Here is a 22690-nt window from a genome sequence, read left to right on the forward strand (position 1 = left end):
GCCTGGCATCTCTGGTATGGAATCCAGCTCTATTATAAATGCATTTAACGTGGATCCCCTCCCCTACCAGCTGCCTGCCAGCTTCCTCTGGCTTCTCCCTCGACTCTTCCACCCCTTGGTGAGTCTGCTCCTAATCGATCTGGACTGGAGATGGGTTGGTGTAGTCCCTGGTCCCTACTGGTGCCTGTTCTCAGAGCATATTTTTCCTTAAATGATCGTGAGCCACACTTTCAACACCAAGTAGAGCTTTTCAGGAAAGATGTGGTGGAGGAATACCTCAAGAGGACAAGTTTAACTGCTGTGATCTCTCCTGGAAAGAGGAGAGGTACCTCCAGAAACAAACTGCCAGCTTGTAAGGTCATCTGGAGTAATAGAGACTTTTTCCCCAAACCTCAGAATACCAGAGAGGGCAGCCCCTTTTGTACTTTGAGTGACATATACTTAATACAAATAAAAGGAAATTCTACTTCCTGTGGTGGACAATAACCCAAGATAAGGCCTTGGAATATTCCTGTATAAAAGAACCATGACAAAGGAACTCTAATTACTTGGGAAATTTTATTCCCTGTTAAGATTTTAATCAGGGCAAATTATATCCCAAATGTGTTGTTGATGATGTTGTTGGGCTAAATAGAGCATTGGTCCAATCCAAAAAAATATCATTTCCTGTTTTTGGTTTTGCTGGAGGATTTTATTGCTAATATTTTGATCACTATTATAGAGAAAGAGTCATATATTTAGCATCCTGCTAAATTTCACTACGATAAAAAGAAGTGGGGCCCCTGGCCATAAAGAGGGCTCAAATAGCATTATATATTTACCTAAGGTTTTTATCAAGAAAGTTGACTAATGCAGTGGCTCAGGGTTCAGACTTGAGAGTCAGAGGTAAGACAAGGGCATCTCCACAGTGAGAGATTTATGTTGCTCCCAATGCCTATCTGTGGCATTTCGAGACTATTTATGAATCCCTAAAAAGGTAAGGATTGTGCTTGTAAACTGGTCTGTTCCTCTGGGCATGATACCCTTTGACTGTATTAGATTCAACTGAGATATCTTTGATTAAATTATGTTAAGATTAGGGTTTTAATTCAACCATGTCAGTAGGGTGGTTAAGTCCCCACCCCTTTGACAGGCTGCTGTAAACGGGCACTCACTCAAGAAGACACAGAAGAAGATACAAAGGAAGAGAGAGAGAGCTCCATGGATACGGCAGAGGAGAGAACTTTGATCCTGGAGCCCCGGGAGAGATAATGGAAAGAAATAAGCCCTATGCCAGCCTGTAGCTGAGAAAGGATGGCGGAACCCTTGCAGAGATTGGCAACCATCTTGCTTCAACATGTGGCAACTGACTTTGGTGAGAAAGCAACCTTGAGTTACATCCTTTAGGGCCTTGTAACTATAACTTTTTACTCCAAACAAATACCTTTATAAAAGCCAACCGATTTCTGGTACTTTGTATCAGCACCCCTTTGGCTGACTCATACAGCACCTTCAGAACTCATCATCAGAGGACTGACCATCGTCTTCATTCCTGTCTTCTTATCATCTCCCCATGTGGTCCTTTCAGGAGTACAGCTCTGCATTTTACTATTCAGCGTTTCAGCTCATTTTTGAGCTGCGAGCTTGGCTTGCCTTTCCTCTTAACTCTGCTCCTGGGTTTCTGAAGTGCCCGAGTTTCTGCTGTGGGGAGCAGCAGTGTGGGCATCTGGGGAGGTGGAGGAGGTCGAGCTGCTGGACGTGCAGGTGCCTCTTGATGGGTGGCCCTTTTCTTCTGAGGAAATAGGAGACCTTCCTCTCTGATGGTGACAGGATGAATCACTGTGTTGTAAGGTCATACATTTGTCTTCTGTTTATTTGATGGGGCACTGTGTTTTGCTTTGCCCTTCCAGCACTGCTACAAGAGGAGTGAGGGCTCTTGCAGCCACAAGTCACAGGACAGCGACGACATTGCATCTGCTGAGGCCGACAGGGGGCGCACGTGGCTTCCTTGGCCGACCTCACCTCACGTGGAATCAGCACTGGGCAGTGACTCGACAGCAGACCCAGCCGCCTTTACCGTTTACCCGGATGCACCATTCAGTATCTTTAGAAGGTACCATACTGCCCTCAGGAGAGTAACAATCTGAACTTCCATCAGAAGTCATTTAAATATTGTAGGAGAAATGTTGGTTCTTATTTCGTGTAACTACCTCTTGATATTTGGGGGAAGGTGAAATTTTTTTAAAAGTATTCTTTGCTAAACAGTGAGGCTAGCAAATTTCTATCAATGAATCTGAATATCCAGATTTGTGGGGGACGACTTGGTGTGATAACAGCCACTAAGGTTATTGTTGTGTGTGAAGATGAGCTTTGAACAAGACACACTGGTTTGATTCCTGGTCACATTTGTGCGATCTTCACCCCAATTTCATACTCTCTAAAGTATGGATTGCTCTATTACTTACACCTATGCAAAAGGCAAGTGGCTCTTGGTAAATGATGGTGGATTATTATCAACTTAATCAAGTGGTCACTCCAAATAGCTGCCATTCCATGTCTTTTCATGAAGCTTTAGCAAATCCACACATTCCCTGGCACCTGGTGTACAGTTACTGATCTGATAAATGCTTTATTCTCTATTTGTGTTAGTAAAGACCAAGAGAAGCAGTTTGCTTTCAGTTCACAGGACTAGAACTACACTTCCACTGTCCTATCTCAGGTTACATAAACTCTCCAATCCTTTGTCACTGTTTCATCATGTTGGTCCATGGTGCTGATTTGATGGTGATATGCTGACTGGGACCCAGAAAGCAGGAAGTAGCAAAAATTCTCTAGATACCTTGGTAAGACACATGTGTACCAGTGGCTGGAAAATAAACCCCTTAAAAATTCAGAGGTCATTTTAGTGAAATTTCTAGGGGTCCTAGATCTGGGTCCGTTAAGATATTCTTCCAATGTGAAGGACAAGTGGCTGCATCTGTTCCCTCCAACCACTGAAAAAGAGGCAACAAGTCTAGGTGGCCTCTTTGTATTTTTATTGACAGGCTGTATCTCATTTGGGTCTGCTACTTCCATTCATTTTCTGAGCAACCCTAAAGGTTACCAGTTTTGAGCAGATCCCAGAACAAGAGTAGGCTTTGAAGTTTGGTCTTTTTTTTTTTTTAAGAATTATTTTTTATTTATTTCTCTCCCCTTTCCCCCCCACCCCCCCCTTGTCTGCTCTCTGTGTCCATTCGCTGTGTGTTCTTCTGTGACCGCTTCTATCCTTATCAGTGGCACCGGGAATCTGTGTTTCTTTTTGTTGCGTCATCTTGCTGTGTCAGCTCTCCATGTGTGCGGTGCCATTCTTGGGCAGGCTGCACTTTCTTTCGTGCTAGGTGGCTCTCCTTATGGGGTGCACTCCTTGTGCGTGGGGCTCCCTACATGGGGGACATCCCTGCATGGCACAGCACTCCTTGCTCACATCAGCACTGCACATGGACCAGCTCCACACAGGTCAAGGAGGCCCAGGGTTTGAACAACAGACGTCCCATGTGGTAGACAGATGCCCTATCCATTGGGCCAAATCTGCTTCCCTGCAGTTTGGTCTTAGCTGCAGCCAAGCTACTCTGCTCCTGGTGCCTTATGACACAACAGATATGATGGTACCTGAAGTGTCTGACAGATGGGGATGCTCTGTGGAATCTTTGGCAGGTGAATCACTTAATAGGCCTTTAGATTCTTGGAGCAAAGCTATGACATTCTCTGCAGACAGCTATTCACCTTTAGAGGAACAGTATCTGGCCAAGACTGGAAGACTTGTCCATGGGCTACCAAGTTATATATGACCTGAATTGCCCATCCTAAATTGGATACTGCCAGACCCATCAAATAATAAAGTTGGATGTACATAGCAGCCCTCCATCATCAAGTGGATGTGGTATTGTGGTTTGGCACTGTATGTACCCCAGAATATCATTTTCTTAAAGCTAATCCATTGCTGGGAGTGTAAACTTTTTGTAAGTGGGGTCTTTTGATGAGATTACTTCAGGTAAGGTGTGGCCTAGGGTGGATCTTAATCCTCTTACTGGAGTCCTTATAAACGGAATGAACTGAGAGAGAGAAAACCATGGAAGCAAAAAGCTGAGAGCAAGGAAACTGGAAGAGAAGGGAAACCAGGAGACACTGCCATGTGGCAGAGGACCTGTCCTGGTTTGTCTTTTGTGGACCCCAGAAAATGATGTTCTTAAGCTAACCCATTCCTATACTTGTAAATGCAGTGTAGATGGGGCCTTTTGATTAGATTCAGTTAAGGGGCTATTAATTAGATGACTTTTGATTAGGCCTTTGATCCGACTAAGTTGGTGTGGCATGACCCAGGTTAGGTCTCCACTGTCTGCTGGAGTCTTACAGAAACTGAGAACTGAAAGCAGAAACACACAGAGAAAGTCAGCTGTCATTTTGATCTCACCATATGGGAAAGGACTCCAGGATAGTCTGTAGTTTCAGAAAGAAAAAGAAGCCCAGAGAGGCTGAGAGAGGTCCCAACAGTCAGAGGCTGTGTACACTCTAAATCAGCAGAGCACAGAGGAGCAGAGAGAGGCCCCTGAGAGGCTAGGCCCATGGAGCAGCTCAAAGCTGAAGAGACACGCTTGATCACCCACAGCTGGGCTCTGAGAGAAAGCTGTGGAGGGAAGAGCCAAAACCCAGGTGGAGAGCTGCCATTTTGCCTTGCCACATGGCAGGAGCTCAGGATTCCACCAGCAGCTGACCTTTGGTGAGAAAGCATCTCTGATGATGCCTTGATCTGGACATTTTCACAGCCTTGGAACTGTAAGCTTTTACCCTAATAATCCCCATTAGAAAAGCCAGCGTATTTCTGGAGTTTTTGCATCAGCAGCCCTTAAGCAAACTAAAACAGGACCCACGGATCACAAGCAGCCAGTCTTCAGGAAGAAAGCATTGCCATGGTGATGCCTTGATTTGGACATTTTTCTCTGCCTGAAAACTGTAAGCCAGGGGAACAGATGTAGCTCGGTGTTTGATTGCCTGCCTCCCATGTACAAGGTCCCAGGTTCATTCCCCGGTACCTCCTAAAAAAATTTAAAAATGTAAGCTGATAAATTCCCATTATTAAAAGCCAACTGATTTTATGGTATCATCTTTCAGCAACCTAGTATAGTAAATCAGGTATTTATGATATTGGAGTCAAGTAGGTCCTGAAGGTATAGGTAAGTCACCTGAGCAAGATTCCTATGACCTCTGCTTCTACATAGATGCCTCTTCCTCTGCATCTATGTCCTCATGGGGAGTTCATGTGACTGGTTTGCAGTACAGTACTGATACCACTCAAGAGTGGACAACTGTAGTACTCCCACCTTCTTGAGCGGTGGTTCTGAAGGACAGGGGTTAAGAGAAATTCTCCCAGTAGAAAGAGCTTTGAACAGTTCATTCTTCCTGGAAGGGGAGATGTCCAGAGTTATGGATCAGCGTGGACTTGTGGCTCCATAAACAGCCATCTGACCACTTTGGGCTTCTCATGCCAGTGAACCCACAATTAAAGAAGGTGACTATGTACTGGTGGGATGATTGAACCTGGTTATCAAGGGGAATTGGTTGCTACTACACAGTGATGGTAAGGTAGAATATTACGAATTACAGCTGGTCCACTGGGGTGCCTCTTAGTAGACTCATATCCTGTGATAAATGTTAAAAGAAAACTAGAACGTCTCAATTCAGGCAGGACTGCAAATGGCATTGACACTTTTGGGTCACCACATAAGATAAGGAACCATAGCAAGCCAAAGTGTTTGCCATAGGCAAAGGGAATATGGAATCGGTGGTGGGGTAAGAAAGCTAAAAAGACTAGCTACAACCATGTGACCAGTCAGAAATGAGGACTTGTGGGAGTTATGCATTTCTTTAATTTGATACAATGTATTTGTATATATTTTATTCTACCAGTTATTTTTCTTTATTTTTTCCCTTCCCGGTCTCCTACTAGCAAATGTAAAATGTATTAATAGTGGTAAAGGTTATATCTCAGCATATTAAGGGGAGTTCAACACAAAAAAGGAATGAACATTTCCCAAAGATAGATAAAAGTGACATATAGACCTTCATATCTTTTGGGGAGAGGGTTAGGGTGTTTTGGGTTGTTTTAGGGATAGTTGCTTCATGTTAGGAGGAGGAAAGATTTTGCTATTGAAAGTTGAATATGGGTAAAAAGAGGTGAGGATGGAGCCAATTTGATGAAGGGTAGACTGTGCTGGTTTTGTATGGTGTCCACTTGCCCAAGCAGAACTACATTTCCTTTATGGTTCTGTGTTAGCATTGGCAAAAAAGGTATTTGTGCAAGATTTGGAAGGAGGAAGTGAAGCAGCAGCAGTTGTTCTGTCAGTTATAGTCAGATGCAGTAAGAGCCAGGTGCAGACGTGTTACTGGGTTCTAGCTTGTTCTTGCTCTCCTCTCTTTGACTTCTAGCTCTTTTTCCTCTCTGGCTTCCCTGCTGAAGACAGCAAAGCAATCCCAAGCTCACCATCAGATGCTGAGTCAGCAACCTTCCACCGACTTCTTCACCAACGGGGCTCTGCGGGCCCATTCTTGCAGCTGCATGTGCCTGTTCCCTGAGATTTCCCTGCAAGCTCTGACTTTCCTCGGGCCCCACTACTTGGCAGGTCTGAGGAGTGATTTTTCTCTGATCTTCTACCTCAGCAGTCTGGACCTTCCCCACCTCCTCCCATCATAATTCTATAATTCAGCCTTAGAATTTCTCATGTTTGCTAAAAGCTACTACTCATATCTGCTCTCTTACTTTCAAAATTGTTTTTGCTATTGCGTTCTTGCCACTTTGATTTATCCTTGTGGTTCAATCTTTTAAATTAAAGCCTTTACTATAATTTTAGTGGAGTTAGGGAGGGAGTGGAGGCAAATGTCCTGGTTAATATTTCAATGATTAGTGAGAAGTACCTTATAAAAATATTATGCACATTTTTATGTATTATTTAATTTTATTCTAATGTCCTAGAAAGCTTAGAGCAGAGTAAGTGATTTTGCATGAGTATGTGTGTGTTTTAAAGATAAGAGGGCATCATTACTAGCGTCAGATGCTTAACTGAGCCTTATTTTATGCTATTACTGTAATTATTTAATCACAAACTTAATTTCCCTTGCTACTTTTTCCCCTTATATATTATAAATAGCTTAAGTTTTAAAATCTATTCTTGGTTTCACACATTGACTTGGTCTAGGTCAAGGCAACTCTCTCTCTTGCCTCACCTGGAACATAAATAAAATTTTCCAAATTATAGCACTATCTCTTTCTTCTTTTTGTTAAAAATGCCTGTGTCCCACTTACACATAATAGGAAAAATGAAATTTTAAAAGCAAAGGAAAATTTTTGATAATATAAAATTTATCATAACTCACAAAAGGAGAGTTATTATAATAAATATACAATAATTTCAGTTTTTATTGCCCCATTTCCTAATGATATTACTTAAAACCACTATCACATAAGTCCATTCAAGTACGTAGTCCAAACAAATTAGAATCAACAAATGTTAAGTGCAATTTTTTTCAAATAGTTGTTTGCTTATTCCAGACTCTACTCTCAGTGTTGGGTGCAATGGACAGAAACTCATCTGAAACACAAACGGTAATTTGTTTGATTGTCCTGAGTGACGTTGCAATGACAGATACAGGCCATTATATATCCTGCCATAACCTACAGAATTGAGTGGGAGAGAGTGTAAACTACAATGTAAACTATAATGCATGCTTAGTGGCAATGCTCCAAATGTGTTCAAGAATTGCAGTGAATGTACCACACCAATGCAAGAAGTTGTTAATGTGGAGAAGGGTGGGAGGTATGGGGAGTGGGGCATATGGGAATCCCTTATATTTTTTTGTGTAACATTTTCTATAATCTAAGTATCTTTTAAAAAAATAAAAAATGTATTTTAAAAAAAGTAATTTGTTTGTTTGAATACCTGGAAATTCCTAGAGTTTATTTAGCTCTAATTACCTAATTGCACTAATTGCAGCTGAATCAAGGGAGTGTTAAATGATATTGTTAAGGTTCTAGTTCTATTTCTCTACCTACCTATTGTTTGTGTACACATGTGAATATATTACATAAACATTTAATTATATAATGCTGTTGACATTATAAACTGATATCCAAAAGAATATAATTTGTTCAGAGACTAAATCATTTAATGAAAGAATGGAATAATATTATATTTTTTCTTTTGGAACTTCCTTCTGGTAGTATGGTTAGAGCTATAGAAGGAAATCAGTGTGATCATTTTTTAGTTATAGGACATTCATGATTTTGGGGACCAGTTTAGCAACTGAAATTCCTTGTATGTTTGGAATTTCCTCTATCTTTTTTACCATAGTGGGGATGCAGAGAGTGCCTCACCCAGTAGAAGATGAAAATGCCAACCTTTCCTAGACTCCCTTGCAGCTGCAGCATGATCAGGTGAGTTGCATTCCATCAACCAGATTTGGACCTGGAAGTAAAAACCAGTGACTCAAAGAGATCTGGAATGGTAACCTGCACTGAGATTGAGTTCCTGGGACAATAGTGGCAGTGGGGTTAGTGGCAGGATGTAGAGTCCAGTGCTAAAGGTCTTGGTGGTGCAATCTGTAGTATCTTTTGCTTCTTGATGGTGTGGGAATGTCCTCACTAGATGGGTTGTGCCATGTGGTTGTGGGCTTTGGTCCTAGCTGTGTTTCATAAACGTGAATCACACATCATTCTTCATTGGACCCTACTTGCTGTGCCAGTCAGTCGAAAAGAGGGACGCTTCTCACTGACTGCAGGGGAAGGGTCTCAGCCCATAGAGGCTAACAAAAAGTATAACAGTGCCTGCACCAGGAGCAACAGTCCTAAGGTCCCAACCTGCTCCATGCTTTGCAGGTGCCAGAGTCACCAGCCAAAGGATGACGCACACAGGCAGTGATTGGAACAATGCTTACTTACATAGAGAAGAGACAGAGCAAGGTCAGCTTCACTAGAGGGCTTTGGTCCTGCTGGCCAATGGGTCTCAATCAACAGGCCAATGCAGGGAGGTAGTCTGTGTATTAGAAGGACCCTATTCCCTGCTCACCAGGAACAGCTATGCCAACAGGGTGAGCTGAGCACTACGGAATGAACATTCTGAAGCCACACTCTATCCAGTGAATGTTCTCATATGCTTGGGGCAAAAGGATTCCTTCCTGTGCTGGCAACGCACTATCTTCCAGGAGGGGAGTTTACTTCAAGGCAGTCCTGGAGGGGCAACCCACACTAACTCAGCTAGTCCTGGGCTGCACTCAGACTGTCTCCTACCGTACCATCTGTATTAGCCGAAGGGGTGCTGATGCAAAATACCAGAAATCTGTTGGCTTTTATAAAAGGTGTTTATTTGAGGTAGAAGCTTCCAGGTCATAAAGCATAAGTTACTTCCCTCACCAAAGTCTATTGCCACGTGTCACAGCAAGATGGCTGCCAATGTCTGCCAAGAGTTCAGGCTAACTGGGTTCCTCTCATCCTGGAGCTTGTTTCTCTCCTGGCTTGGCTGCTTGTTCCACAAGGCCAGCTGTAGACCATCAGGTGACTGGCTCTGTCTTTCTCTCCTGGGCTCAGTTCTCTCTGGGCTCAGCTTCTTTGCACCTCTGTGTGCTTATGTCCAAGGTCCAGCTTAAAAGTCCAGCATCAAAACTCCAACTAACTCCTCTGCTCTGCTGTGTAGTTTTATCTGTAGCTTTGGCCCAATCAAAGCCCTAATTATAATTTAATCCTGCCCAGGAACAGACCAGTTTACAAATATAATCCAATATCTATTTTTGGAATTCATAAACCATATCAAACTGCTACACCCCACCCTCTTAATTCCAAAAAGAATCCCACCTTTGCTTCCATGATCCAGGTCCAATGGACCAATGGACCATCACCACTCTCCTGGGTTATGGTACTATTTCCTAGTGTCTACCTATTTCTACCCTATAAACTTTCCCAAGTTATGGTCCTGGTAAGACATAAGTCAGATCATGTCACTTCTCTGAGAAAAGTGTGTATTTCTTTCAGATTAAAAGTTTTTACAGAGGCCTAAAGGCTGTGCATGGTTTTTTCTTTCCAGACATTCCCTTTCTCCCCTCCCCCTTGCATTATATCTTTATTCTTTTTAATAATGAAAATCTTTGGCTCTTAGCTTATGCATTCTCTATTTTTAAGCAGGTTGGAAAGCTAGTTTTTAGTGATTCAGGGACTTTCTTTTTAAATTATCATTATGCAAGAATTACTCATTCAAATTTGGAAAAGTGGAAAACAAAAAAGAAGAAAAAAAGTAAAATCCCCTGTAATATTAGAGGTAATGATTATTAACATTGGATGTGTGCCCTTTCAGACGTTTTCTTTTTTTTATATATTTATTTTTTACTTATCTCTCCCCTGTCCCCCATTCCCCCCATTGTCTGCTCTGTCCATTCACTGTGTGTTCTTCTGTGTCTTCTTGTATTCTCATTAGGCCGCTCCGGGAACCAATCCTGGGACCTTCCCGAGGCAATTACTCTCTTGTGCCACCTCAACTCCCTGTTCTGCTACATCTTATTTTCTCTCCTCTGTGTCTCTTGTTGCATCATCTTGCTGTGACAGCTCTCTGCATTGGCTGACACTCCTGCGCAGGGTGGTTTTCCCATGCTGGGCAAAATTCCCACACAGGGCAGGACTCCTGCATGGGGTGGCATTCCCATGTGGGCCGGCGCTCGGCGTGGGCCCACTAAATACATGGGCCAGCTTGCACTCACCAGGAGACCCTGGGCTGTGAACCCTGGACCTCCTATATGGTAGACAGGAGCCCAATTATTGGGTACATCCATTTCCCTTTTTTTTTTTTTTTTTAAGAATTATTTATTTACCTCCCCTCTTGTTGTTTGCATTTACTGTCTGCTCTCTCTGTCCATTTGCTGTGTGTTCTTCTGTGTCTCCTTGTCTTTAGGTGGCACCGGGAACCAATCCTGGGACTTTCTGGAGTGGGAGAGAGGTGCTCAATCTCTTGCACCACCTCACCTCCCTGGTCTGCTGGGTCTCTTACTGTCTCTCCTCTATGTCTCTTTTTGTTGCATCATCTTGCTGTGCCAGCTCTCCACATGGGCCAGTACTCCTGCATGGGCCAGCTCTCTGCTCAGGCCAGCTCTCCATGCATGCAAACTTGCCTTCACCAAGAGACCCTGGGAATCAAACCCTGGACCTCCTATATGGTAGATGGGAGCCCAATCGCTTGAGCCACAGCTGCTTCCCCCAAATTTTTCTAAGTAAATATTTAATTTCAGAGGCTTTTCTGAAACCTACTGTGCAGTTGCCTACTGGGCTGGAATATATGTTCTGTGAGGGCTGGACCATATTCATCTTATTCACTTTCTGTAACCTGGCTTCTAGCATAAATCCTGGCACATCGGAAATATCAATAGAATATTTATAGAACAAGTGAACCTATAGATGTGTCTATTCATGTTTCCAGCTTTGTTCATCTCTGATACTCTGAGTCAGCAGGGAGGAGATCTGGAAGGCAATGCTAACTTTGCAGTTGGAGGTGGTAGGAGGTACTATGCTAATTTCCACAATGCAGAGCTATGATTTTGATAGCCTGGTAGATAGTAGGGTTTTAATTAACATATGTTGAAGGTACCTGGTATATAGATCCTTTTAGAGTTCTATGTCCAGATGAGGAGCTAATACCTATCTATTTTCCAGGGAATTGGCCTTCCCTCTCTTTCCTACCATGATTTATAAGGATGGGCTTCTTAGCTGCAGATTTTGTTCCATGTGACTGTAGGTCTCCTGGCTTTGGTTGTCTGGACAAAGGCGGAAACTTAATGGAGGGAAATTAGACTTTCTCCCCTGGGATTTAGAATTGAGACTGTTTATCTGGCTGGAAATTTAACATGTAAATTTAGGAACTGTAGGGTGGCCAATATTTCCTACCATGTGGTTGGAAGCAAAGAGAGCCAGTGAGCAAAGAGAAGAATGAAAGTTGTTCAGAGATGAGCATAAATGAGAGAGGGAGAGAATCCCAATGTCCTCCTGTCCCATCGCCCAGTGCCTTCATCAGACCAGTTACATTTTTGCTATTGAGTTCTATGAGGTTTCCTTGCAGCCCTCTTAGAAATGACCCTTTTTCTTTTTTTTCCTGGCTAGCTTGAGTTGCTTTCTGCTACTTGGAACCAAAGGGTCTAGTAAATTATATTAACACACTTAATCCCTGCAAAATAGAGGTTTTAACATAGCCTTCTTTCCTGCACCACACCTGAATACGGTTTCTCTTTCTGTACACAGTTTAGTGGGCCATTTATGTGGAAGCTTTCTAGAGGTGATGTCCGATTAGCATGATGGTGAATCTGGATGGCTATTCTTTGGTCATTACCCAAAGGCAGCTTCTCTCCCTTGGAAAGTATCAAAAAATGCTTAGAGACAATTGCATCCAGCTCCCTTCTGAATGAAAGCTGCTTTGACTTGGTATTTTGTCAAACATAGCAGCTCAGCTCCGATAGATTCACTCAAGAAATTTAGGATTAGAATCAGCAACACTGATACATTTTTATGACCCGCTGAGGGCAATGGTTTCCTATGAATAATGCTCATATATATATATATTTAATTTTCGGTAAATCTAATTCTGATCCCAGATGTCTTTGCAAGAATTATAGAGCATTTGGAGACTTTTGACTCTGAATTTAGCAAATGAGTGATTGTATTGTGTACCGAATTCTTGCTTGTTAAAGAAATAGAGAACTACGTTTTCAAATTGAAATCATTTTAAAGTTTTGTGGCTGTTAAATTGAGAAAAAAACAATCCAGCCATGTTTCGACAGAGTCTACATAGCAAAATAAAGTCAGAAAGTTGAGACAATTAATATATCAAGTCAGGCTGAAGTGAACTTAGAAGAGCACACACTACATGGGTTAAAGCTTTGGAATTAAAGACACCTGTGTTGGAGCCTAGCCCTGCTTTTTTCCAGCCAGGGGATCTTGAGTACATTTTCTTATGTCATTACACTCCAGGTGTCTTCTCTGTAAAATGGGGACTAAAATAATACCTGCCTCAGAGGTATTTTTGAAGACTAAAAGAGATGATGCACATAAACTATTTTAGTGTAGTGATGGGTCTTGGTTGAAAAATTCGTCCCATGTTAAGTGATTATTTGCATTTAGTGCAGGATAAGACAGGTTGGGAGAGAGGGGTATATATTTTGGGATGGTCCACTATTAATTTTGCAATCCTCTGGAACAAGGTATCACTAACTACCACCTGAGGGCCAAATCTGACTGGTGGCCTGTTTGTTCAGCCCACAAGTTAAGAATGATTTTTACATTTTTAAAGATTATGCTGTTGGGTGAACTTCCAGGAGGACAGAGCTCCTGGAAAGACACACCTGTTAAAAAGCACTGCTTGCTTTGTTTCCTGAGGCTAAGAGCAATGGCTCACTTCCACCTGGTATCTAAGGCAGGACCCAGTTCTATGCTTCCTCAGGGCTCCCTCATGCCGCCTTGCTTACCCCAGCTCCCCTTCCCTTTCTTTGAGATGTTTCTCATTAACGAATATTTGCCCTGTTGCAATAGCCTGAATAAAATCGTTCCTTTATCTGATGCATTTTGTCTTTGAAACAGGGTTGTTTTTTCTTTTTCTCTTTTTTTAAAGATGAAACAAATATATGCAGTAGAGACCATATCTTGCCCTCAAAGCATAAAATATTTACTGTCTTTATAGAAAAAGTTTACTCATCAGATGAAAAGGTTTTGGCCCAATACTCTTCATCAACCATAGCCACTCTTTTGTATTCCTATTGAACATGCTAGATGATTCCTGTTATAACTCAGACATACCCTAAGAGAAGAATGTTCCACAGCATTGCTCCAAACTAGAGTGGATGAAGCAGATTTGGTCAGAGCCCTTCAGTGTTGTGGAGCTAACAGGGGCTCCCATCAATCCACTCAACCACTAAGAATGCTTCATTAAGACTTCTGTTTTTGATGTCCACATGGACTCTCTGCCAGGTTCCAGATCCATCTATTGATTCCCTAATCTTACTAGCCTGCTTCATTCCCCCCTCAGAGAGTTTACACCTTTAATCTTAAAGGGGTGCTGAAGGGAGATGATCATTCTTCTGTGGCTGCTTCCTGCTAGTTAGGGGTAGTTGGCCCTACCTGACAAGGTGTAAAACCTCCTGCTAGTCTATCTCGGTTGGAGGAAGACGAATCTGGCATCCTCTGTGAAGCTGGATGAAGTCCCCATGTGGCTAACAAGATGTTGATTCTGGAAGAAATAAACTTAATTAGAATTTTGAGAATATATGGTCCTACTAAGAGGATACTGAACTACAAAAGTAAAAAGGTCAGGTGACTGCAAAGGCTGCATTTTCTCAAAGTTGGTGGGAAAGAGTATTCTTCCTTCAGTAGAATGGCAAGAAGGATTGCTCTTTTTAGTTAAGTTAAAGGAGATGAAAATAGACAAGGTTTTTTAAAGGATGTCTGGTTTGCCCTCCCCTTAGTAATAGGTATTTAGGCTAGAGTTAGAGGGAACAGCTGACTTTAACATAGACACTAAGCTTTTGTTTTGAAGAGGTGTTTCAGGTCATTCAATGACTGGCATTTGTGCATCCCATGCTTGTGGTGAGCTGGCACTTTCTTGGGCAGTTGGCTTCACTCAGGATTAGTGCACCAGGCTGGAAATTCCTTTAACTTTAATAGCTGTGGGAGTGATTAGAACTACAGAGTAAAACTTCTTACATTTTGGCTGTAATTGAGAATGAGGCTTGTTTCCTTTTAAAGGTTTGATCAGAACCTGGTTTGTAGATTCTGGGTAAGGAAAGGTTGTCCATGGAGTATCTCAAAGGGACTAAGCTGAACTGGGTCTTAGTTACCCCATTTGTTGTTTCCCTTCTGGTGGGAAAATGTTTAGCCCTGGTAGTATGGCATGTGGATCTGCCAGTCCTCTCCAGGGTGTGAGTGGGACAAGATGGCTGCTGGAAGACCCCCAGCCCCAAGATCCTGTCATCCAGAACAAAGGCTTTCCTGAAAGCCAGGAGAAGCCCCGGGTATTCCCCAAGGACTTTATCATTGGGCCCTCCTGGGGGATTGATGGATGGGGTAATCAATCAAACAGCAAACAGCTGGAACTCCTCTCCTGCCATTAGCAAAGGGGCAGAATAATCAACAGTTTAGAAAGGCAGGTACAGCACCTAAGTGCACTCTTGAGCTCCACTCTCTTGCCTCTGGACCCGTTCCTGCCCTCTGTGCACCATTCTCACCAGTTTTCCTCTGCCATGTGGCCACACAAGTAAACCTGGGCATTTATAATCTATAGTGGGGAATTGGGGAAGCAGATTGGGCTCAACTGATAGAGCATCTGCCTACCACATAGGAAGGAGGTCCACAGTTCAAACCCAAGGCCACCTGACCCGTATGGTGAGCTGGCCCATGTGCAGTGCTGATGAGTGCAAGGAGTGCCGTGCCACACAGGGGTGTTCCTGTGTAGGGGAGCTCTATGCTCAAGGAGTGTGTCCCTCGAGGAGAGCCCCCCCCCATGAGAAAAAAGTGCAGCCTGCCCAGGAGTGGTGCCACACACTCAGAGAGCTGATGCAGCAAGATGAAGCAACAAAAAAAGAGACACAGATTCCTGGTCCCGCTGACAAGAATGCAAGTGGACACAGAAGAACACACAGTGAATGGACACAGAGAGCAGACAATGGGGACAGGCGGAAAAATAAAAAACCAATCAATCAATCAATCTTATAATGTGGAATTGTAGCTTGTATATCAGGCTGCTTTATCACTTTTCAACCCTATCCTCTCTACCTGGGACCCCTGCTCTGTTATTGTCTCCCATTTCTCTACCCTCCCTACCTGAATAAATTATTGGTCTAACTAAAAAAAAAAAAAAAGACTTCTGTTTTGACTCATTGATGTTCTCTTTATTCCTCCCACTTCTTAAAATCCAGTTAAAGATTTCTGCCCTGCTGCCACAAGTCCCTTGACTCTCCCCTTTTCCTCCTGCATTTGGCCCAGTCTCTCCAGAATCATCCTAACCTCTTTGCTATCTGTTGACTCGACATAACTCTTCCCTTTGGAAATGGCTCTCTTCCCCGTGTCTGTAGTTAGTGCTGGTCAGCATCCAAGCTTGACCTGGGAGGAGGATCCACCCAACATCTCCCTTACTGTCATTTTAACTAGCACAGATAAAATAAACAAGGAATTGTATACTTCATTTTTCATTTTTTCCCTGTGGTTTTGCATTTCCTATACAGCCAGTGTGCCAACTCCAGAGTTGGATCCATCATTTCCAAATGCCATGGCTAACTGTTACCTCCAGTGAACCACAACAGCACAGCTGCCAGCCCATGCCATGGGTGACCTTGAGCCAACCAGGATTCAAAGCTTCATCGACCCCACCCTCTCGTGTTTTCTCTTCCCAAACCATGTGTTTCAGTGACTCAGCGTCTTTCTAGCTAATCCCACTTCTGCTTACACCAACTGCCTGGAGTAGGCCAAACTGTGAGGTTTGAGGACACAGTCCTCCTAACGGCCAAGTTGGCCCAAGGTTCGAACAAACTGCAGGAGATAAGGTCTGACTACAAGATAAGAGGACTCACTCCTGAGATTGCCCTCACTTCTGACACTCACTGCAGGTTTGGGGGTGGGAAGGTTCCTGAAACCACCTTCAGTTTCCATCATTTACAAGGACTCAAAAAACTCTCTAGAGTGATTATTCTCACAGTTACGGTTTATTACAGAGAGGATACAGATAAAAGTAGCCAAAGGAAGAGACCCATGGGGCAGAGTCTGGAAAGGTTCCAAATGCAAACATTTGTCTTCAGGATTTGTTACACCCCAGATCAGTGTGTGGCAATGCACACCAGGGAAGCTACAGTGTCTACTTTTCACTGGGGCTTCCTTAAAATAGCATGATGGACTGGCAGCTGCCAGGCCCCATTCCTGCCCCCGCCCCCATCCCAGGTCAGGCTGTCACGTGGCCTAAGCAGCCCACAACGACTAACAAAGACACTCCCAGGGACATTCCACGGGGTTCAGGTTCATTCCCAGGAGCCAGGGACAAAAGCTTTCTTGGAGCAAGGCCAAATTCTTTCCTAGTCACCCTGCATCTGATAACAGATAAGCCTCACAAAGCAGGTGTAGAGAAAAGCCCTTGAGTGCCAGGCACTGGGCAGAGGCTCGCGGCACACAGCGGCTGTGGGAGCAGCTCCTGCCACTGGTGGGCAGAATCAAGGGGCCGTGGGAGGGGGAGAACAGAGCGTCCCAGAGTCCGTTCTCCACAGGCCTGGAGTGACAGTCTGCTCAAGAAATGTCTCATTCTCAACCCCAGTAAGAGACACACGCATTAGAGAAAACTCGTGGAGGATCCGTGGATGAATCATGAAGATGATGAGCTAAAGCCTTGGGTAGAGCCATTCCCCAACTCCAAGAACCTGGCGAGCTGAGTTAAGGATCCCCAGGGGATGAGTTCGAGGACTAGCTGATGGACCAAAAGAACGGTGAGGCGATGGCCCCGTCTGCTCCCGGGCTAATGGGAGGTCCAGGCAGGAGGGGGCACCCCCACCCTGAAGCCCCAGCCTTCAGCTGATCTGAACAGCAGCAGCAGCCTTCCCTCCCCCCCCCCCCCCCCCCCCCCCCCCCCCCGCACAGGGGGTGGCACGGAGCCTCTGCCATCTCAGCAGCCCGCACTCCCACTGCCAGTTTGTACTCAGAGTGTCCTAGGAAACAAGCAGCCTGAGGAGAAACAGGAGTCAGGGTGGAAGTCAGCAGCACAGCCACCCTGCCGACCACCCCCAGCAGGCCTGGAGGGGAAGACAGGCACACCTGTGCCTTGCCCAGCCACACCTGTGCCTTGCCCAGCCACACCTGTGCCTTCCCCAGCCACACCTGTCCCTACTTTAGCCACACCTGTGCCTTCCGCAGCCACACCTGTCCCTTCCCCAGCCACACCTGTCCCTACTCCAGCTACATCTGTCCCTCCCCAGCTGCACCTGTCCCTTCCCCAGCCGCACCTGTGCCTTCTCCAAAAGGCAACCTCTCCACCAGCACAAATCAGTGCAGCAACTCGGCGCTTTGGTGAGGGCTGTGTTGGCCAGGCTGCCATCCGAGTGGCAAGGCAGCCTACCCATGCAGGGCCCAGGGGCTCCGGGGCTTCTGCTTCCGCCACCGCCAGGGCCCCACCCCACCCCACCTGCACCAGGAACCCAAGGCGGCCTCAGTACAGTCCACCAGTCCTTTGGCCGTGCCCCAGGAGTGTAGTCCCCCAGCAGAGCTCCCAGCATGTCTCCGCAGACTCTCCCTTTTCTGTTTGTCAACAGGCATGGTGGAGCCCAACACAGACCTAATTTCTCATGGGATGTGTCCAAAAGAAACTGTCCATGCCAGGCATTTCCCACAGGGGAGTGACCAGCTGAATTTTCCCTGCCCTGTAACCCCAGCCTCTTCATCTGACAACAGCCAGGACTGGCAGGGGTCACTGGGAGATTTGCCAACAAGTTCATGTTCAAGTCTGTAAGCAGAATTATGTCTTTGTTTTTCAGAGGAATGTGAGTTGATCTGAAGGAGAAGATGGAGTGGAGACTCACACTTCACGTGGGGGGCAGCAGAGGCAGTTATAAATGCTTTAGAAGGACCAAGCCCTGCTCAGTACACATTACATGGTGTAAGAAGATCACGAGCTCCCTGGAGTCCAAGGAGATTATGCAGGAGATTGGCAAGGTGCTAGATGCATTCAGCTGCCCAGTGCTAGCTGAGCCAGAAAATCGTTCTCCTGTGACTCCTTGTCATGCTGGACCAGGAGGACTTACATGCAGGGTGGAGGCATGCAGCCTGCCCCAGAGGTCTCTCAGGGGGCTTCAATTTAAGCACATATCTTGCCCCTCCATGGTCTTCAAAATAACCCACAAAATACCTATTAGAAGGCTGCCAGGAACTTCCTGGGAGACGAGGGGGGGCCAGCTGGCCCCAGGTGCTGGCCAGCATTTATGCTCCCACTTGGGCAAACGACAGACACTGGACTGGTGGTTTTTCCCTGCATCACTTTTCTCCCCTACGCTTCTCCATCTTTCCTTCTGTGGTTGTGAGGGAAGGGAGATGGTTCTGTAGAAATAAACAAAGATAGAACAAATGAGAACCAGCCGAGGCTATTGATTCCAATCTTGCCATAACAAGGGAGTCAGCCACCATCACTTGTGCTTGCAGAGAGTCCAAAGCAGGCAGGGGAGTGGGAAAACTTCATAGTGGATTAAAAGGAAAGCTCAGGTATGCTCTGACTGGAGTTTGTTGGCCAGTTGCCACTCTTACTCCCTGCTCCATGGGACCGTGGAGACTGAATCATGGGGTTTCCAGGGGTGTGGCTCAGGGCTGGATAACTCACAGGCGGAGGTGGGGCAGTTCCCTGTCAGGCTCTCCTCAAGCCTCTCCTCCTTCCTTCTGCTTCTCATAAACCTCCTGAGGTTGCCCGCCCCTGACCTCCAGCCCCTGGTGGGCTGGAGACCTGAGCAGCGGTGGGCTTGGCCCAGCCTTCAGCAGGTGGGGCTGCAGGCTGCTCTGGAGCTGCAGAGGAGAGGGTGACGGCAACCACCTCCCACCACAGCGACCCCTCTACCCTGCCTTCTTCCCCAGAGCCGAGCATTTCCTTCTCCAAGCTGCTGTGCAAGGGGCATTTGCCCCCTCCTCTAGACACTGTGTCATCACCTCACTCACTCCTCTCCCTGAGTGGAGGGACTGGCCCTGGGCTGGGAGTGGGTGGGGAGGACACTGCAGCGTTTGCCCCCTCCTCTAGACACTGTGTCATCACCTCACTCACTCCTCTCCCTGAGTGGAGGGACTGACCCAGGGCTGGGAGTGGGTGGGGAGGACACTGCCAGGTGGATTGGCTCCTACGGGCCCTGGGGGGCTGTTTAGCTAATCTCCCTAGTGAACACGGACACTGAGAACTTTCCTTTCTAGGAGAGCTTTTTCTGAATGCACCCTCATTTCTCTTCCCGGTGGCTTCCCCTTGGTTGGCATTAATCTGGACACCAGCTAGTTCCCCAGCAGTGCCTTCCTTCCACTCTCTGTGGGCTGCAGGACAGGTGGGGCAAAAGGGCACCCAGCTTGCTCGTGTGTGGGTGGCTGGTGTGGGAGGGGGCAGTTACGGGCGCCTGGCTGGTGGTGGCGTCCCTCGCCATCCCTTACCACTGCATCCCTTAATGTAGCTCTGATATTTCTGTTCCTGAGAAATTGGGGGAGGGAGCGCTATACAGAAGCTGCCTCCACAATCACTGGGGCTGTGCATTTTAACTGATTTTTAAAAATTTTATAATTTCATATCTTTGATTCATGAAGTCTTTACTCATATTCGCCAACACCCCCTCCACCCTGCCCCTGCTCCCAGCAAGGGCTCAGCAGCAGATCAAACCTTGGGTTCCAGAAGGAGGCTTTACCAACATCAGCCCTCCTGCCCCATGAGTCTGCCCAGGGCCTGGCACAGAGCAAGGATTCTGACTCCCTCCTCATCCCCTTCTGCCCTGTGGAACAGCCCGGCTGCCTCCAGGGTTCAGGAGGACATGGACTGGTTCCAAAAGGGGGTGGCACTCCAGGCAGAGGGCCCCTCCCCTCCTGACCCCTCTCACGTACTTAGTTCCTCCTACAGAACAAACATGTAATAAAGAGACTGTCTGGGGAAGCAAATGTGGCTCAAGTGATTAGACTCATGTCTACCATATGGGAGGCTCTGGGTTCGATTCCTGGGTCTTCTGGTGAAGGCAAGCTGGCTGCGCTGTGGAGAGCTGGCACATCAAGATGACACAAGAAGAAGGACGATGCCGAGGAGAGAAGCAGCAGACCAGAGAGATGAGGTTGCTCGAGCAATTGAGTGCCTCTCTCCCACACTGCAGGTCCTGGATCAGTTCCCAGTACCTTCTAAAGAGAAAGACGAGTCAAAAAGACAAGCAGACACTGACAGAACCCACAGCAAATGGACACAGAGAGCAGACAGCAAGTGCAAATAACAAAGTGGGGCGGGGAGAGAATGTCTGGGAAGAAAAAAACCATGCAGGGCCTTTAGGCCTCTGTAATAACTTTAAATCTGAAAGAAACAGACGCTGCAGGGTTTTCTCAGAGAAGTGACATGATCCGACTTATGTCTTACCAGGATCATAACTTGGGAAAGTTTATAGGGTAGAAGTAGGTAGACACTAGGAAATAGTGTTGTAACCGAGGAGAGTGGTGGTGGTGCATTGGCCCCAGATGGTGCAACCAAAGGTGGGAAGAGGAGTGTGCATGTGTGACAGCTTGCACCTGCTGATGTAGCAGTCAGTTGGCCGGGCTTATGATGGACCTCCAGCAGGGCTTTCTCTGCCTCCAGCTTTGGCAGTGTGGCCGTACATTTCTCCTCTCAGCCTCTTCTCCCAGATCCTCTCTTCCAGCTAATATCAGAAGATTCAAATAGCAGAGAAAACAAGAATAATACAAGATTTAAGTTACTAAATATAGAAATAAAGGAGAGAGATCACAGGGGTAGAAAAGGCCCTCAGTTGCAATCAACAGAAACCAACTCAGTTGATTTCAACAGGAAAGAAGTTTAGGATAATGACATTGTGTAGGTTGCAAAATTGCCAGGATGAGAGAACCAGGTTCAATGAAACCCGGCAGTCGCTAGGACCGATGTCCCCAGCCACCTGCACAACACATCTAGGAGACCCCTGCCGCCATCAGCTGGTGAAAGGCGCTACGCCTGGCCCCACCCACACCTCTAGTTCTGGACACGGGATACCACCACGAGCCTAACCTCTTTTGAGTCACTGTCCCTTGACCATGCTCTAGCTGCAAGGGGGTCCAGGAAAGCTCGTGTTTGGCATTTTCATCTCCTCTTGGGCGAAGCACTCTCTGCATCCCACTATGGGTAAAAAAGTTGGGGGAATTTCAAGCATACAAGGGATTTCAGATACTAAGCAGACCAAAATGCCACCAAGTCAAATTAAAAGTTACATTTTAAAAAGTACATCAAAATCAGACCAGCAAATGTCCTGTGTTTATAAAATAATCAGACTGATTGCCCTCTCCATTCCCTAGATATTCCCACCAAGAGGAAATAAGAACCAATACTTCTACAATATTTGAGTGGCTTCTGTTGGAAGTTCACATTGTTACTCTCCTGACAGCAATGCGGTAACGTCTGAAGAACCTCAGCGGTTCCTCTGGGTAAACCGTAACGGCGCCTCCGTCCACTGCCCGAGTCACGGTCCAGAGAGGATTCCACGCGTGTCGGGTTTGCCGAGGAGGCCGCGCGCCCCCTGCCGGCCTCAGGGCGCAGTGCCCTCGCTGCCCCGCAGTGTCCTCGCTGCCCCGCAGTGTCCTCGCTGCCCGGTCATGAGTGCCTGGACACCTGACACAGAAATGCTGGAAAGGCAAGGCAAAACCTGGTGCCCCCACAAATACACTGAAGAGAAATGTAGGACCTTCACAACACAGTGATTCATCCTGTCACTGTCAGAGCAGAAGAAAAGGGCCACCCGTCAAGAGGCACCTGCACGTCCAGCAGCTCGGCCTCCTCCACCGCCCCAGATGCCCGCACTGCTGCTCCCCACGGCAGAAACTCGGGCACTTCAGAAACCCAGGAGCAGCGTTATGAGGAGAGGCAAGCCAAGCTCGCAGCTCAAAAATGAGCTGAAACGCCAAACAGTAAAATGCCGAGCTGTGCTCCTGAAGGGC

At 46.1% G+C, this 22690-nt stretch overlaps 1 long non-coding RNA gene across 2 annotated transcripts; it reads right to left on the minus strand.

Annotated features, from left to right (window-relative positions):
• Window positions 1–13595: 13595 nt before the first annotated feature.
• LOC131278978 (uncharacterized) lies at window positions 13596–22195 on the minus strand. 2 transcript variants are annotated; one of them, XR_009186326.2, is made up of 6 exons: window positions 22085–22195; window positions 21768–21875; window positions 21278–21405; window positions 20699–20899; window positions 18906–19093; window positions 13596–14258 (listed from the first exon to the last, which is right to left on the minus strand). It is a non-coding gene; the product is annotated as an uncharacterized lncRNA (long non-coding RNA). The 2 variants fall into 2 exon arrangements; XR_009186325.2 differs by lacking the exon at window positions 13596–14258 and having other exon boundaries at window positions 17653–19093.
• Between the last annotated feature and the right edge of the window lie 495 nt (window positions 22196–22690).

This window comes from Dasypus novemcinctus, chromosome 6, assembly GCF_030445035.2.
Source record: "Dasypus novemcinctus isolate mDasNov1 chromosome 6, mDasNov1.1.hap2, whole genome shotgun sequence".
NCBI lineage: Eukaryota > Metazoa > Chordata > Mammalia > Cingulata > Dasypodidae > Dasypus > Dasypus novemcinctus.